We start from the raw sequence: 16,000 nt of genomic DNA, 5'->3' as shown, positions 1-16,000 counted from the left end.
AAACACCTGTATACAAGTGTAGATGAGGCACCTCTGTGCCTCACTTCCCATCATCTTGGCCCTCCCCACAACCCTGGCTTCAGACAGGTGTGACTGCAGCACCCTGAGGCAGGCGACCTAGGGGAGCTCGGGAACAGCAGCCTGGAAGTAGCAGAGAGTTCCATCCCCAGGGGCAGCTCTGGGTAATCTGGGTAAGGCAGCCATAGACAGCAGCTCCCTCTCAGTGGCCCCCTGCAGAGACCAGCTCAGAAATGGTTTGGGACTGATTCTCCTTCCCTGCCTCACTTTTTCTGGCCCCCTACTTCTGTTGCCTGGGATTGGTTTCAAAAGCAAACCATTTACCCACAAAGCCTCATCTCAGGCTCTGCTTTTGGGTGGAATCTAGGCCAGGACAGCACCAAAGTGAGAATTAGAAGGCTCGGAGAGGCCTGGTGAGGTCCCTGCCAGGCCTGTCCCAGCCTTTCAGCTTATGGGAGGGAGAGATCTTGAGAGCACTTGGTGCTGACACTGCTGGAAAGGCCATGGTGGTGCCCGCGCCCAACAGGGAGCAGCTGCACTGCTTGGAGGCAGGTGCTGGCTCTCAGAAGCTCCCTTCCCTGCAGCCCCCAAGCACCACGCTCCAAGCACATGCTAGGCGCTGACTCTTGAAGCTGACGGGTATATGGGGCTCTATGCAAATTGCTTGCCTTCTCAACAGATCGGAGGCCGTGCCTGGGGCATCATTTGGGCCCAGACTAGCTCATGGATGACCCTGACTTATTCTTTGTTTTGGGGTCTTTTTTTTTTTGAGATTGAGTCTTGCTCTGTTGCCCATGCTGGAGGGCAGTGGCATGATCTTCTCTCTGCAGCCGCCACCTCCCGGTTTCAAGCAATTCTCCTGCCCCAGCCTCCTGAGTAGCTGGGATTACAGGTGCGCACCACCACACCCAGCTAATTTTTGTATTTTTAGTAGAGATGGAGTTTCACTGGGTTGGCCAGTTTGGTCTCGAGCTCCTGACCTCATGTGATCCACCCACCTTGGCTTCCCAAAGTGTTGGGATTACAAGTTTGAGCCACCATGCCCGACCGATCCTTTGGTTCTGGGCTGAATGGAACCCACCCCCCAAGAGAGCTCCCCAAGTACACTTTCCTGTTGTCCCAGAAGCAGGAGCACAGTCACAGGCCTTGACGCGTCCACTTGCCTGCCCGCTCTGCCAGCTCACCCTCCCTCCACCATTTCCCCACTGCCTGGGTGCTCCGTCAGCGCCAGGACTCCACAGCGCTCACACCTAAAGCCCTGTTCCTGGAGCTCAGCTGCCCCTGGACCACTCCACCCCCCATGTCCATCCGTGCCTCCAAATTACACAAAGCCTGAGACTAAGACCCTTTCCCCCTGCACCTGTTTCTGCATCTTCTGTGGTATGTGACACTGCTGCATATCTGGTCGCCAAGCTAGAAGCACTTTGATCCATCACTGCCAGGGACGACACAAGTCCTTCTTCCCACCTGAGGGGGTGCCGCGGCCTCCTAACTAACCTGCCCCTAATCCCCACCATTCCTCTTGCTTTTTCTCTCCCACCCTCCACCGAATCAGGGACCTCTCCTGTGGAAAGCGGAAAGCATTGCATCTGTCTCCCAGAAAATGCACAGCCCTTCATTCCGCCCTAAGGCCCCATAACCTGACTTCAGGGGTGCAGCCAGGTGCCTTCCCTTCAGCTCAGCCTGCCCCGGGCCCAGTCATGCGTCCCATCCATCTCTGGTCCTGACGAACCCCTTCCTCCACCTTCTGCAGGGGGACTGATTCTTGGGGCCTCTACAACTTAAGCCTCATTCTGTGCTAACCTCTTTGTGCTAACTGTAATGAAGTGATTTTAAATTCTTATTTTAGAAATAGGTAACTAGTGTTCCTGGTTTAAAAGGCCTACGTGAAATTGAGTTTCTCATCCCTGTCCTCTAATCACCCAGTTCTCTCCATAGGCGGCCAGTGCTGCCAGTTCCTTGCATATCCCTCAAGGGATGATCACATGTTTGCAGGCATGCATGTGTGCACACACACAAATGACATACTCTGCACACTAGCTTTGCCCACCTGACACACTGATAGTCTTCTTAGCCTTCCTGCATCAGCACATATGTCTAAAGTCACTGTGGGCCAGGCGTGGTGGCTCACACCTGTAATCCCAACACTTTGGGAGGCCAAGGCTGGTGGATTACCTGAGGCCAGGAGTTTGAGACCAGCCTGGCCAACATGGTAAAACCCCATCTCTACTAAAAATACAAAAAAAATCACTGGGCGTGGTGGTGCACGCCTGTAATCCCAGCCACTCGAGAGGCTGAGGCAGGAGAATCACTTGAACCTAGGATATGGAGGTTGCAGTGAGCCGAGATCGCGCCACTGCATTCCAGCCTGAGTGACAGTGAGACTGTGCCTCAAAAAATAAAATAAAAAATAAAGCTGCTTCATTCCTTTGTATTGGCTTCATGGTATTCCATTTATGGCGGAAATGATTTATGGAAACCATCGTCAATTGACAGGCACTGAAATATCCTTTGTAACAGCAGAATGGAAATCACATGTCACTTCACCTATGTGCCAGTGTAGGTGCAGGATAAATAGAATCTCTGGATGAAAAGATCTGGTTCATTTTTCCATTTGATATGTACTGCTCACTGGCCTTCCAGAGCAGTTGTATCAGTTTCTCCTTCTGTCTGCGTGAACAAGGCCACTTGTTGCCCCACGCCCTTCCTAACGCTGTGATAATTGCACATTTTGATCTCAGGTGTTTGATAAGCTGTCAGGCTCACTAGATTGAGTTCCTTGAGGTCAGCACTGTTGTCCTCTAGTTCCCCACAGCTGGGAATAATAGGCACATAGATGTGTAGTAACGGAATAGAGAAATCGGGTGCATTGCGGAGGAAAAATAAACGCCTCCTGGCCCCATGCTTAGGGATCAAAGGCCCCGCTGTGGCTTATGAGTGACTCCCAAGGAGTGGGATTCCCAGCTGCCAATTCCTGGGTGTCCAGAGAGGAATTAGCTGAGGCTTGGGGTTTTCTGGGCCCTTTTCTTGTTTATTGAGCTATCTGCTACTTAGGTATTTATTGCCAAAGGACTAGGGGAAGAAACATTCAAATCTGAAGGCCTGGTGATTGTAGATTTTTTTTTTTTTTTTTTTTTTGAGACAGGGTCTTGCTCTGTCGCCCAGGCTGGAGTGCAATGGTGGGATCTTGGCACATTACAACCTGTACCTCCCAAGTTCAAGTGATTCTCATGCCTCAGCCTCCCAAGTAGGTGGGACTACAGGCGTGCATGCACCACTACGCCCAGTTAATTTTTTTTGTGTTTTTGTTTTGAGATAGAGTCTCACTTTGTTGCCCAGGCTGGAGTGCAGTGGCGTCATCTTGGGTCACTGCAACCTCCACCTCCCAGGTTCAAGTGATTCTCCTGCCTCAGCCTCCCAAGTAGCTGGGACTACAGGCACGTGCCGCCACACCCGGCTAATTTTATATTTTTAATAGAGACGGGGTTTCTCCATGCTGCCCAGGTTGGTCTTGAACTCCTGACCTCAAGTGATCCGCCCACCTCAGCCTCCCAAAGTGTTGGGATTATAGGCGTAAGCCACTGCACCTGGCTGTAGATTTTAAATGAGGTTGAATTCCGGATTCTAGGTCCTCCACCTCCCTCCATTCCTTGGTGCCCTTCTTACCGTCCACGCTCCTTAATGGGGAGTTGGCTGGCTGATATATGTGAGGAAATTGGCCGAGTTCTGGCCTGGACAAGCTGAAGACACCTTCCTGCCAAGATGGGGCAGGTAGTGCTTCTCACAACTACACTAGAAGCAGGAAGGGATGGTCCCACCTGCACAGTCATAGGGAAGGCGTCGGGAGGAAGGGACAGTTGAATAAGGACAGCAGCTCGCCCGGGCAAGGGTGAGTGGCAGCACAGGAGGAACTGGCCCCTTGCAGTCAAGTCAGCTGTTTCCTTGTTGTCAATGGAGGGTATTAGAATTCTGTGTGGTTCAGGCCGGATGCGGTGGCTCACGCCTGTAATCCCAGCACTTTGGGAGACTGAGGCGAGTGGATCACGAGGTTAGGAGATTGAGACCATCCTGGCTAACACAGTGAAGCCCCGTCTCTACTACAAATACAAAAAATTAGCCAGGCATGGTGGCAGGCACCTGTAGTCCCAGCTACTCAGAAGGCTGAGGCAGGAGAATGGCGTGAACCCGGGAGGCGGAGGTTGTGGTGAGCCAAGATCACGCCATTGCACTCCAGCCTGGGTGACAGAGCGAAACTCTGTCTCAAAAAAAAAAAAAAGAATTTTGTGTGGTTCTCTGGTGATTTGTGCATCACCCTGGTGCCCTGCCTATGGAAGGTACCTAGTGAGTTTTTGTGGCTGCAGAAAAGACTTGAGCCGGATTCCACCGCAGATTGAGGCAGGTAATGCTTTGAGGGCCCACAGCACTTCCGGCCCCCAGGACTTCCTCCCCAGGCTGTCCCTGTTGGCCAGTTTGGGAGAGATTTGGCCAAGGAACAGATGACAGGATGCAGGCTGAGCTTTCTGACGTGTGCTAACAACTTCAGTTTGCCTTTGAAATTCCTTTCCCTCAGGTCTGGGCAGACTGGGCATTTCTGTTGTCCAAGAGCAGCTGGTGTCCCCTAACCACTGTTCGCCAGCACTCAGCCCCAAGGAGGGGCCTCCTGGCCGTCCTGCCGAGACTTTGCATAACAGTTATTTGGAGTATGGCTCATGGCGCTTCATTGAATAAATGTAGCAACAAGTGGGTCTGATACTGGCGGGGCGCGATAGGAGGCTCAGCTACTCTGGAGTCTCAGGACTGCTTGAGTCCGGGAGGTGGAGGCTGCAGTGAGCTATGATCATAGCACTGCTCTCCAGCCTGGGCAACAGAGTGAGACCCTGTCTCAAAAAATAAACATATAGGCCCTGGGCACGGTGGCTCTCCCCTGAAATCCAAGCATTTGGGACGCCGAGGTGGGTGGATCACTTGAGGCCAGGAGTTTGAGACCAGCCTGGTCAACACGGTGAAACCCCGTCTCTACTAAAAATACAAAAAAGTAGCCGGGCGCGGTGGCGGGCGCCTGTGGTCCCCGCTACTCGGGAGGCTGAGGCAGGAGAATGGCGTGCCAAGTAGCTACTACTCTGAAGTAGCTGGGATTACAGGCGCGCCCCTGCACTCCAGCCTGGGCGACAGAGTAGGACCCTGTCTCAAAAAAACTAAATAAATATATAAATAATTTTAAGTGTGTCTTGCTATATATTAAATTATTTGTGTTTTTTAGTAATAATTGCTTGATTTATTGGTGACTGCTTTGCCCCTAAGGACCAAGCATGCATTTCATAATTTAATCTTTATGATAACCTCACAAGTAGGGACTGTCATTATCTCTGTTCTATAGAAGAGGGAACCAAGACTTAGAGAAACGTGTCTCGCCTACATCATGCAACTAGCAAGTGCCAGAGCTGGGCCAGAAGCACCCAAAACTGTAGCCCACCTTACAGCCTCTGTCACTCTCTGGATGCTGACTCAAGTCCTCACTCCACAGTGAAATATTTTTTGATCTCGTTCACGCCCTTAACTTCTCTAGGCCTGTCTCCTCACATGCAAAGCAAAGATAATGGGCATTTCTTTTTTCTTTTTCATTATTTCTGCCTCCAGAGATAGCAATTTTTTTTTTTTTTTTTTTTTTTTTTTTTGAGACAGAGTCTCACTCTGTTGCCAGGCTGGAGTGCAATGGCGCAATCTCGGCTCACTGCAACCCCCGCCTCCCGAGTTCAAGTGATTCTCCTGCCTCAGCCTCCCGAGTAGCTGGGACCACAGGCACGCGCCACCACGCCTGGCTAATTTTTGTATTTTTAGTAGAGAGAGTTTCACCATGTTGGCCAGGATGGTCTCGATCTCTTGACCTCGTGATCTGCCCGCCTCGGCCTCCTAAAATGCTGGGATTACAGGTGTGAGCCACGACGCCCTGCCTTTGTGTATTCATTTGTAAACTTACATACAGGCACTGTTCATAACCAGTTTGTTCAACATCGGTCACACTAACACACTGTTTTCTTCCTGCACCCACGATTCTAGGCCCAGGCCATTGCCATCCTGAGGCTGGGACTACTCTGTGCTGTCAGGCTTCCACTTCTCAGAGGAGGGAACCGAGGCCAGAGTCAAAGTGACTTGCCCAGGGTCACTCAGCTGCTACACAGAGGCATGGGCTGGGGACCCAGGTGGGCTGGCTTTGAGACAGAACTCCTCCACTGAGCTTGGCCTCCAGGGCCACTGGTAAGTGGAGGGGAGGTGGACCCCTTCAGCTGGGCTGCAGCCCATAGCTGAGCCTGTCCTGAACTTACCCACGGCCAGCTACAGTGAGTGCAGCCTCTTGGGTCTTGGATCACAGACCCTGAGGACCACTGCAGGGATGTCCTCTTGATGGGACTGGCTGTGGGGTGTCCCACCGGGGAACATCCCTTACAAGCCTGGATTTCCTCTCATCACAGGGGTACAGTAGGTGTGCTTCAGCTTTCCTGCTTCTAGCAGAGCACCTTTCCCAAATCCTGCGTGGTTCCCAGGGCTGACCCAAACTGGCAGCCAGCCCTCTGCAGCTATGCCCCCTGGTCATTACCCCTCCGTCTCCTCCACCTTTCCACCCACAGCCCCAGGCTGTCCAAAGTGGACCCGTTGGCACTTGAGCTTTTTCAGGCCCTGTTGACATGCTGCCTAGCCATTGAGATCGACCCCACCGGCCTCTTCCTTCCTGGAGTGTGAGTCCGGGTTCCTCTGCAGCCCTGGGCCACTGAGTCAAAGACCTCATGGGTGCCCACGGAGTACCGGCCATCAGCACCGCAAGGCCAGGGCCTGCAGCACTGAATCAAAGACCTCGTGGGTGCCCACGGAGTACCGGCCATCAGCACCCGGGGCCAGGGCCTGCAGCAGTTCTGTGTGCCACTGCACAGCCTCCACAGCAGGGTTCTGCCGTTGCCCGGCCCTGATTGCAGGGGCGGCTGTAATGACCGCTTCACCCTGATCACCTTTCTCAGAAAGGCTGTTACAGTCCTGGTCCCCAGGAGTCATGCCTCCCAGTGTCCTTGCCTAGTGTCATCCCTTTACCCACCAACTCTGGGCTGGGTCACGGACTTGTTTTGATCAATGGAAACTTCACAGGTTTGACATGAGCTTTAGGGCCTGCCTGCTCTTATTTCTGAAAACTCTGTTACCCTGTAAAGAAGCTTGGGACAGCCTGCTGGAGACAGGTGGTCAGGCCGACAGCCACCACAAACCACCAAACCTGTGTGTGAAGCCATCTGAAGCCAGAAGGCCCTGGTGGAGCACCCAGGAGACCACACGAGTGACCCCGGCAAGACTAGCACAAGAACTGCCCAGCCAAGCCCCGTTCCAACTGCTCACCCACAAGATGTGAGCAAGTAAAATGGCCTGCGTTTTCAGCCACCAAGTTCTGGAGCAAGTTGCCACGGCAACAGATAACTGAGATGGTTGGAGAGGAGTGGGACTCGGGGAATTTGTGGCAAATTTCAGGCTGCAGAAAGGGCTGGGCACCCGGGCTTCAGAGTCCTTGGGTGTGTGCAGGCACAGCCCTTAGTGGCAGGCCACAGATGCCTTCGTGGAGGATGCTAGAGCCTGCCTGGTGAGCACACGGGTGAGTGTGAGCTCCTACCTCGGAAGCCGGGATGCCACCTCCTCTGGCTCTCTGGGGCTGAAGGCGCAGGGCCCCCGGTGCAACACCTTCCTGCAGAGAACCTCGCAGCTCCTTGGAGCCTCACCTCTGCTATCCTGAGCCAGGCCTCAGGACCCCTGCACGGAGTGGACTGAACACATTTAGTGAGGCGTGGACGTGGCTGCCAGGCCTTTCTTGGCAGCTGTCCTCTCCACGGCTCTCCAGGCTGCTAAGCCTCGGTCCTCTTGGTTGATTGCCTTATTCATGAAGGAGATTCAGAATTGAAATGTGTTCCTCGCTCCCCACCCCTCATTCCTCTGGCCACATTCTCCTGGCCTTCCCGCCCCAGCCTACATTGGGCTGCATCACCTTCCAGCTCTGTGAAGCTGAATCTTGCCTGGCTAGGAATCAGGGGCTTGGATTCTGTCCCTGAATCACTGTGCCATGAGGCAAGCCCCTCCTGCCCCTGGTGTTCTGTTTCTCCATTTGAGTGGGGCCGGCAAGAGCCAGGTACGTGCCCTATCCCTTTGGATGCCCTGGTGAGGAGGTGTCCACTCAGCTGCGTCCCCAACTAAATGCAGGTAGATCCACAGCTGCCTCCCACATCAGTTGAACTGGGATGGGGTGCGGGGCAGATGGGGCTGGGGGAGGTTCCCAGCCTTTCTGAGAGTAGCCAGTAGGGCCCGTGTCCCTGCAGGCCTGTCCCAGCAAAGTGCACGGAGCTGCATGCTCTGCACTGCCTTTAGGCCTTCCTGGGACCCAGCAAGGTGGGGTGGGGATGCCTTGGGGGCAGCCAGCCTGAGGCAGGTTCTAACCCCTGCTCTGCAGTGTGAGTCCTTCCAGTTGTTGAGCCCTTTCTTGGTAAAAGGAAACCGTGCCTTTGAGGCATTTGTCAGCAAAAGCATTTCTTGAGCCCCTGCAATGTAGCTTTGGGCAGGTGATGAGCAAGACAGACAAAGTTCTGGCCCTGAAGGACCCCGAATTCCAGTCGGGAGACAGAGAAATGGAAACATCCACGCAGGGAAGGTAGCGGCAGGTTTCCTGTGATTGGATTAGTTGGCTGAACTGTGCCACCATTCAAGCCTGGGGTGCTGGGATGGGCCAGGGGGTAACCCCAGGCCTCACCCCACCCTAGCCCAGAGACTCCCTCCTGTGTAGAGTCCAGGAAGGCCTTGTCAGTGAGTGATCTGACTTCCAGAGATGCCAAGCCCACCCTGCTAGGGGTCGCGATTCATCCACGAGCCAAGTTTTACCACTCAGTGGGGGTCCAAGGCTTTCAACAGTGGGAAGGTAGGCCCTGGATGTGCCACATGAAGGCAGAGGCTGGCAGGGGCACTGTCACCTGCACCTTTCCACCTCCCCACCCCAAAGCCGGATCGTGGTCTCTGAATGCCATTTCCCACGGAAAGGAACCAGGTTCTTTGGAGAAGTGACTGGATTTCGCTATGGGAGGAAGGAAGTATACAAGGGGAGCCTGGGAATCTGGTGCCAGAGACCAAAGAAGCACCCAGAATAATGGGGTCACGTCCGAAGGACTTGGGAGCCAAACTTTATAAAGGGCCTCCTGCTGGCCTAACATGCCATTATAAAAAGGACATTGATCAAAACAGCAAAGATAAGAATACAAAAATTAATAATGATAGTTTTTTTAATTTTTTTTTTCTTTTGAGATGGAGTCTCTCTGTCGCCAGGCTGGAGTGCAGTGGCATGATCTCAGCTCACTGCAACCTCTGCCTCCCAGGTTCACGCCATTCTCCTGCCTCAGCCTCCCGAGTAGCTTGGGACTACAGGCGCCCGCCACCACACCTGGCTAATTTTTGTATTTTTAGTAGAGATGGGGCTTCACCATGTTGGCCAGAATGGTCTCTTATCTCTTGACATCGTGATCCGCCCGCCTCGGTCTCCCAAAGTGCTGGGATTATAGGCGTGAACCACCAGCGCCCAGACTAAAGTTTTATTTGAGACAGGGTCTCACTGTATTGCCCAGGCTGGAGTGCAGTGGTGTGATCATGGTTCACTACAGCCTCGACCTCCCGGCTCAAGTGATCCTCCCACTTCAGTTTCCCTGCTAACCCTGCTGTGAGTAGCTGGAAGTACAGGCGCATGCCACCAGGACTGGCTAATTTTTAAATTTTTTGTGTGTGAGACAGGGTCTTGCTTTGTTGCCCAGGTTGGAGTGCAGTGGTGTAATCACGGTTCACTGCAGCCTCAACCTCCTAGGTTCAAGCAGTCCTCCCACCTCTGCCTCCCAAGTAGCTGAGACTTACAGGCACAAATCACACCTGGCTAGTTTTTTTTCTTTTAATTTTTTTTTTGGTAGAGACAGGATTTTGCCATGTTGTCCAGGCTGGTCTTGAACTCCTGAGCTCAAGAGTGTAGTGGCACAGTCTCTGCTCACTGCAACCTCCATCTCCTGGGTTCAAGTGATTCTCCCACCTCAGCCTCCCAAGCAACTGGGATTACAGGCATGAGCCGCCACGCCTGGCCAGCCCAGCTAAATCTTCAACTTTTTTTTGTAGAGACAGGGTCTTGCTACGTTGCCAGGGCTAGTCTGAAACTCCTGGCCTCAAATTGCCCTCCCACCTTGGCCTCCCAAAGTGCTGGCAGTACAAGTATGAGCCACTGTGCCTGGCCCAAGAACTTCTTAAGTACTTTTTTCAGTGCATGTCTGCTTTTGGTAAATTCTTTCCTTTAAAAAAAAATCTGGCTGGGTGTGGTGGCTCACGTCTGTAATCCCAGCACTTTGAGAGGTTGAGGCAGGTGGATCACCTGAGGTCAGGAGTTTCAGACCAGCCTGGCCAACATGGTGAAACCCCGTCTCTACTAAAAATACAAAAATAAGCCGGGCATGGTGGCAGGTGCCTGTAATCCCAGCTACTCAGGAGGCTGAGGCAAAGGAATCGCTTGAACCCGGGAGGCGGAGGTTGCAGTGAGCAGAGATCGCACCATTGCACTCCAGCATAGGCAACAGAGCAAGACTCTATCTCAAAAAACAAACAAACAAAAAAAAAACTAAAGTCATCATTATTTTGCATTTATATTTGATGGATGATTTTTCTGTTTGTAAAATATTAGGGTTTTATTTTTGTCTTCTAGCACATTAAGGATGTAATTCCACTGTCTTCTAGCTTCCATAGTTTTAAGCAAAAGTCAACACACAACCATTTTACTTCTCTGAAAATAACATTACTTTTTTTTTTTTTTTTTTCTGAGACAGAGTCTTGCTCTGTTGCCCAGGCTGGAGTGCGGTGGTGCAATCTTGGCTCACTGCAAACTCCACCTCCTGAGTTCAAGCAATTCTCCTGCCTCAGTCTCCTGAGTAGCTGGGATTACAGGCACACGCCACCATACCCAGCTAATTTTTGTATTTTTAGTAGAGACGGGGTTTCACCATGTTGGTCAGGCTGGTCTCAAACTCCTGACCTCCCAAAGTGCTGGGATCACAGGCGTGAGCCACCATGCCCGGCCAACATTCTTTTTTTCTCTGGCTGTTTTAATTTTTTTTTTTCTTTATCTAGGGCTTTCATCTAGTTGATGATGATTGCCTGGATGTGGTTTTGTATTTGTTCTGCTTCATTATGCTCCTGGGGGGTTCATTGAGCTGCTCAACTCTGTGAGTTGGTGCCTTTCATTTATTATTATTTTTTAGAGAGATAGGGTCTTGCTTCATCACCCAGACTGGAGGGTAGTGGCACAATCAGGGGTCACTGCAGCCTCATCTCCTGGGCTCAAGTGATCCTCCCATCTCAGCCTCCCAAATAGCTGGGACTAGAGGCACGTGCCACCATGCTCAGCTAATTTTTAAATTTTTTGTAGAAACAGTGTTTTACCATGTTTCTCAGGCTGGTGTTGAACTCCTGGGCTCAAGAGATCCACCTGCCTTGACCTCCCAAAGTTCTGGGATTACAGGCATGAGTCGCTGCATCCAGCTGAGTTGATATATTTATTTATTTATTTTGAGATGGAATCTCACTCTGTTGCCCAGGCTGGAGTGCAATGGCATGAGCTTGGCTCACTGCAACCTCCGCCCGCCGGGTTCAAGCAACTCTCCTGCCTCAGCCTCCTGTGTACCTGGGATTACAGGCACCCACCAGCATGCCTGGCTAATTTTTTTTCTTCTTTTTTTTTTGTAGAGACAGGTTTTCACCATGTTGGCCAGGCTGGTCTTGAACTCCTGACCTCAGCGGATCCACCCGCCTTGGCCTCCCAAAGTGCTGGGATTACAGGTATGAGCCACCGTGCCCGGCAAGTTGATATATTTAATCAGGCTTCAAAAATACATGGTCGTTGTTGCTTTAACTACTGCTATGTCCCTTTCTGTCTTTCGTCACCTTCAGGGGCTGCAGCTATACATTCTACATATGTCTCTGATGCTCATTTTTTGTTTTCCCCAGTATTTTTCTCTCTGTGCTTCAGATTGGGTATCTTATACTGACCTGTCTTTGAGTTCCCTAATTCTACCATCTCTATGTCCTGGCTGCTATCAAACCCATGCAATTAGTTCTCAATTTCAGATGTTTTATATTGCAGTACTAGAATGACCTTTCATTTATTTATTTTTATTTTTTTCAAGACAGAGTTTCACTCTTGTTGAACAGGCTGGAGTGCAGTGACTTGATCTCAGCTCACTTTGCAGCCTCCATTTCCCAGTTTCAAGTGATTCTCCTGCCTCAGCCTCCCAAGTAGTTGGGATTACAGGTGCCCGTCACCATGTCTGGCTAATTTTTGTATTTGTAGTAGAGGTGGGGCTTCACTATATTGGGCAGGCTGGTCTCGAACTCCTGGCCTTGTGATCTGCCCACTTTGGCCTCCCAAAGTGCTGGGATTACAGGCATGAGCCACCACTCCTGTCCTAGAATGGCCTTTTATAGACTCTAAGTCTCCACTGAAATATTTTTATCTTGTCATATATCTTGCCCATTGTTTTCTCTGTTTTCTTTAATATACAGAGCTGGAAGAAAAACTGGCGGAAACTCTGATGTGAGAGAATCGCAGAAGGGATGAGACCCAAAATCAGCATATATGCTTTGCTAAATCTCTGGCTGACCACAAAACTATACATGAGCTGGCAGTGAGCGGAGATCGCGTCACTGCACTCCAGCCTGGGCGACAGAGTGAGACTCCATCTCAAAAAGAAAAAAAAAAGAAATGGCAAAGCAAATTTGGGGTGAGTGGAAATGACCCTAGATGGCATCTCAGTTCTACAGACAGAAATGGATAGCAGCAGAAGGGTACATATGTGGGTAGACATATTAATAAAAAACCAGATGGGAGGCTGGTGGCAACCCAGCATTTTGTGAGGCCAAGGCAGGAGAATTTCTTGAGCCTGGGAGTTTGAAGCTGCAGTGAGCTATGATCGCACCACTGCCCTCCAGCCTGGGTGACAGAGCGAGACTCCGTCTCAAAAAAAAAAAATTACCATTTATTTATTTGTTATCATTCTTTTCTTTTTTTTTTTTTTTTTTTTTGAGACGGGGTCTTGCTCTGCTCTGTCGCCCAGGCTAGAGTGTGGTGGCGTGAACTCCGCTCACTGCAACTTCCGCCTCCCGGGTTCATGCCATTCTCCTGCCTCAGCCTCCCAAGTAGTTGGGACTACAGGCGCCCGCCACCGCACCCGGCTAATTTTTTATATTTTTAGTAGAGACAGGGTTTCACCGTGTTAGCCAGGATGGTCTCGTGATCTCCTGACCTCATGATCCACCCGCCTCGGCCTCCCAAAGTGCTGGGATTACAGGCGTGAGCCACCGCGCCTGGCCTTGTTATCATTATTTTCTTTAAGAAATAATGTTTCAGTCTGTTGCCCAGGCTGGAGTGCAGTGACGCAATCATAGCTGACTGCAGCCTCAAATTCCTGGGCTTAAACGATCATCCTGCCCCAGCCTCCAATAGCTGGGGCTACAGATGCATGCCATCACGCCCAGCTAATTCTTTATTTATTTTTTTGTTTGTTTGTTTGTTTTTGACACGGAGTCTCGCTCTGTCACCCAGGCTGGAGTGCAGTGGTGCGATCTTGGCTCACTGCAAGCTCTGCCTCCCAGGTTTACACCATTCTCCTGCCTCAGCCTCCTCCCAGGTAGCTGGGACTACAGGCGCCTGCCACCACGCCAGGCTAATTTTTTTTTTTTTTTAATTTTAGTAGAGACAGGGTTTCACCGTGTTAGCCAGGATGGTCTTGATTTCCTGACCTTGTGATCCGCCCGCCTCGGCCTCCCAAAATGCTGGGATTACAGGCGTAAACCACCGTGCCCAGCCACACCCAGCTAATTCTTTTATTTTTTTATTTTTATTTTTATTTTTTTTGAGATGTAGTCTTGCTCTATCACCCAGGCTGGAGTGCAATGGTGCAATCTCAGTTCACTGCAGCCTCTACCTCCCGGGTTCAAGTGATTCTCCTGCCTTAGCCTCCTGAGTAGCTGGGACTACAGGCACCCACCACCATGTCTGGCTAATTTTTGTATTTTTAATAGAGATGAGGCTGGGCGTGGTGGCTCATGCCTGTAATCCCATCACTTTGGGAGGCCAAGGCAGGTGGATTACTTGAGGTCAGGAGTTCAAGGCCAGCCTGGCTAACATGGTGAAACTACTAAAAATACAAAAAAATTAGCTGAGCATGGTGGTGGGCGCCTGTAATCCCAGCTACTCGGAAGGCTGAGGCAGGAGAATCGCTTGAACCCAGGAGGCGGAGGTTGCAGTGAGCTGAGATTATACCACTGCACTCCAGCCTGGGCAACAGAGTTAGACTGTCTCAAAAAATAAGTAGGCCAGGCATGGTAGCTCACGCCTGTAACCCCAGCACTGTGGGAGGCCGAGGTGGGCACATCACTTGAGGTCAGGAGTTTGAGACCAGCCTGGCCAACATGGTGAAACCCCGTCTCTACTAATAATACAAAAATTAGCCAGGTGTGGTGGTGCGCACCTGTAATCCCAGCTACTTGGGAGGCTGAGGCAGGAGAATCACTTGAACTTGGAGGTTGCAGTGAGCTGAGATTGCACCACTGCACTCCAGCCTGGTCAACAGAGAGAGACTCTGTCTTAAAAATAAATAAATAAATAAATAAATAGTGGAGATGGGGTTTTACTATGTTGGCCAGGCTAGTCATAATTATTATTATTATTAATTATTATTATTATTTTGAGACGGAGTCTCAATCTGTTGCCCAGGCTGGAGTGCAGTGGTGCAATCTCAGCTCACCGCAACCTCCACCTCCCGGGTTCAAGTGATTGATTCTCCTGCCTCAGTCTGCCAAGTAGCTGGGACTACAGGTGCCCACCACAACGCCCGGATAATTTTTTGTATTTTTTAGAGATGGGGTTTCACCGTGTTAGCCAGGATGGTCTTGATTTCCTGACCTCGTGATCCGCCCGCCTCGGCCTCGCAAAGTGCTGGGATTACAGGCGTGAGCCACTGTGCCCGGCCAATTCTTTTATTTTTAGTAGAGACAGGGTCTCACCTGTTGCCCAGGCTGGTCTCAAATTCCTGGGCTCAAGCAGTCCTCCCACCTCGGCCTCCCAAAGAGCTGGCATTACAGGCGTGAGCCGCTGTGCCCAGCCCTGACTTTACTATTTAAAGCGAAACTGAGAATGCTTTATTTTGTGTGTATAGTAAGTAGATGTGGTAGATGCCCGCAGCAGCCCTGGCGATGGCGCGGGTGGAAATACTCTACTGCTCTATTTGACTTGAAGTAATTCAATTCTAATTCTGAGAAGACTGAGACTAGTTAAAATGCACATTTTCATCTCCAGTGCCATCGCTAAAAAACAATAATGCAAACACATGTAGCCGGAAATCCAATAGGGAAATTGTGGAATACTAAAAAATACTGTATTAACACAAAAGAAGGCAGGAAATGAGCAATAGACAAACCAAGAGATGAGACAAAATCAATAGTAACATGGCGGACCCTAGTCTACCTTAACTCCAGCCGAAATCCCATGTGGGTGAAACAGACCCTCCCATTAAAAGGTCAAGATGGTCAGACCAGGCAGGGTGGAGGCGACGGTGTCTGGGAAGCAGGGGAAGCAGGCTGCGCCAGGGCTTGGAGGGAAGGAGCAGGGGTGGTCCCAGTGCCCGTCTCCGCATGGCCAGGGCCACCTGGGTCACTCTGAGTCCCTGCAGGAAGAGCCGAGCAGAGGCTCATGGTCCAGGGAGCCTGCTTCTGGGCTGGGGGAGGAGGTCTGCCCTGGAGGGCCAGGCACGGGTGGGGCAGGTCGGGGTTCCGCCTCTGAGCCTGATGTCAGCAGGAGATACTCATCCTCCCCACCATTTCCTGGGCTGACTCTCGGGGTTGTCTCTACGGCCGGGTGATATGAAGCCTACACCGCGAACACAGGCCCCAG

This window comes from Symphalangus syndactylus, chromosome 8, assembly GCF_028878055.3.
Source record: "Symphalangus syndactylus isolate Jambi chromosome 8, NHGRI_mSymSyn1-v2.1_pri, whole genome shotgun sequence".
Classification (NCBI taxonomy): domain Eukaryota; kingdom Metazoa; phylum Chordata; class Mammalia; order Primates; family Hylobatidae; genus Symphalangus; species Symphalangus syndactylus.
Note: the sequence above shows the minus strand (reverse complement) of the source record.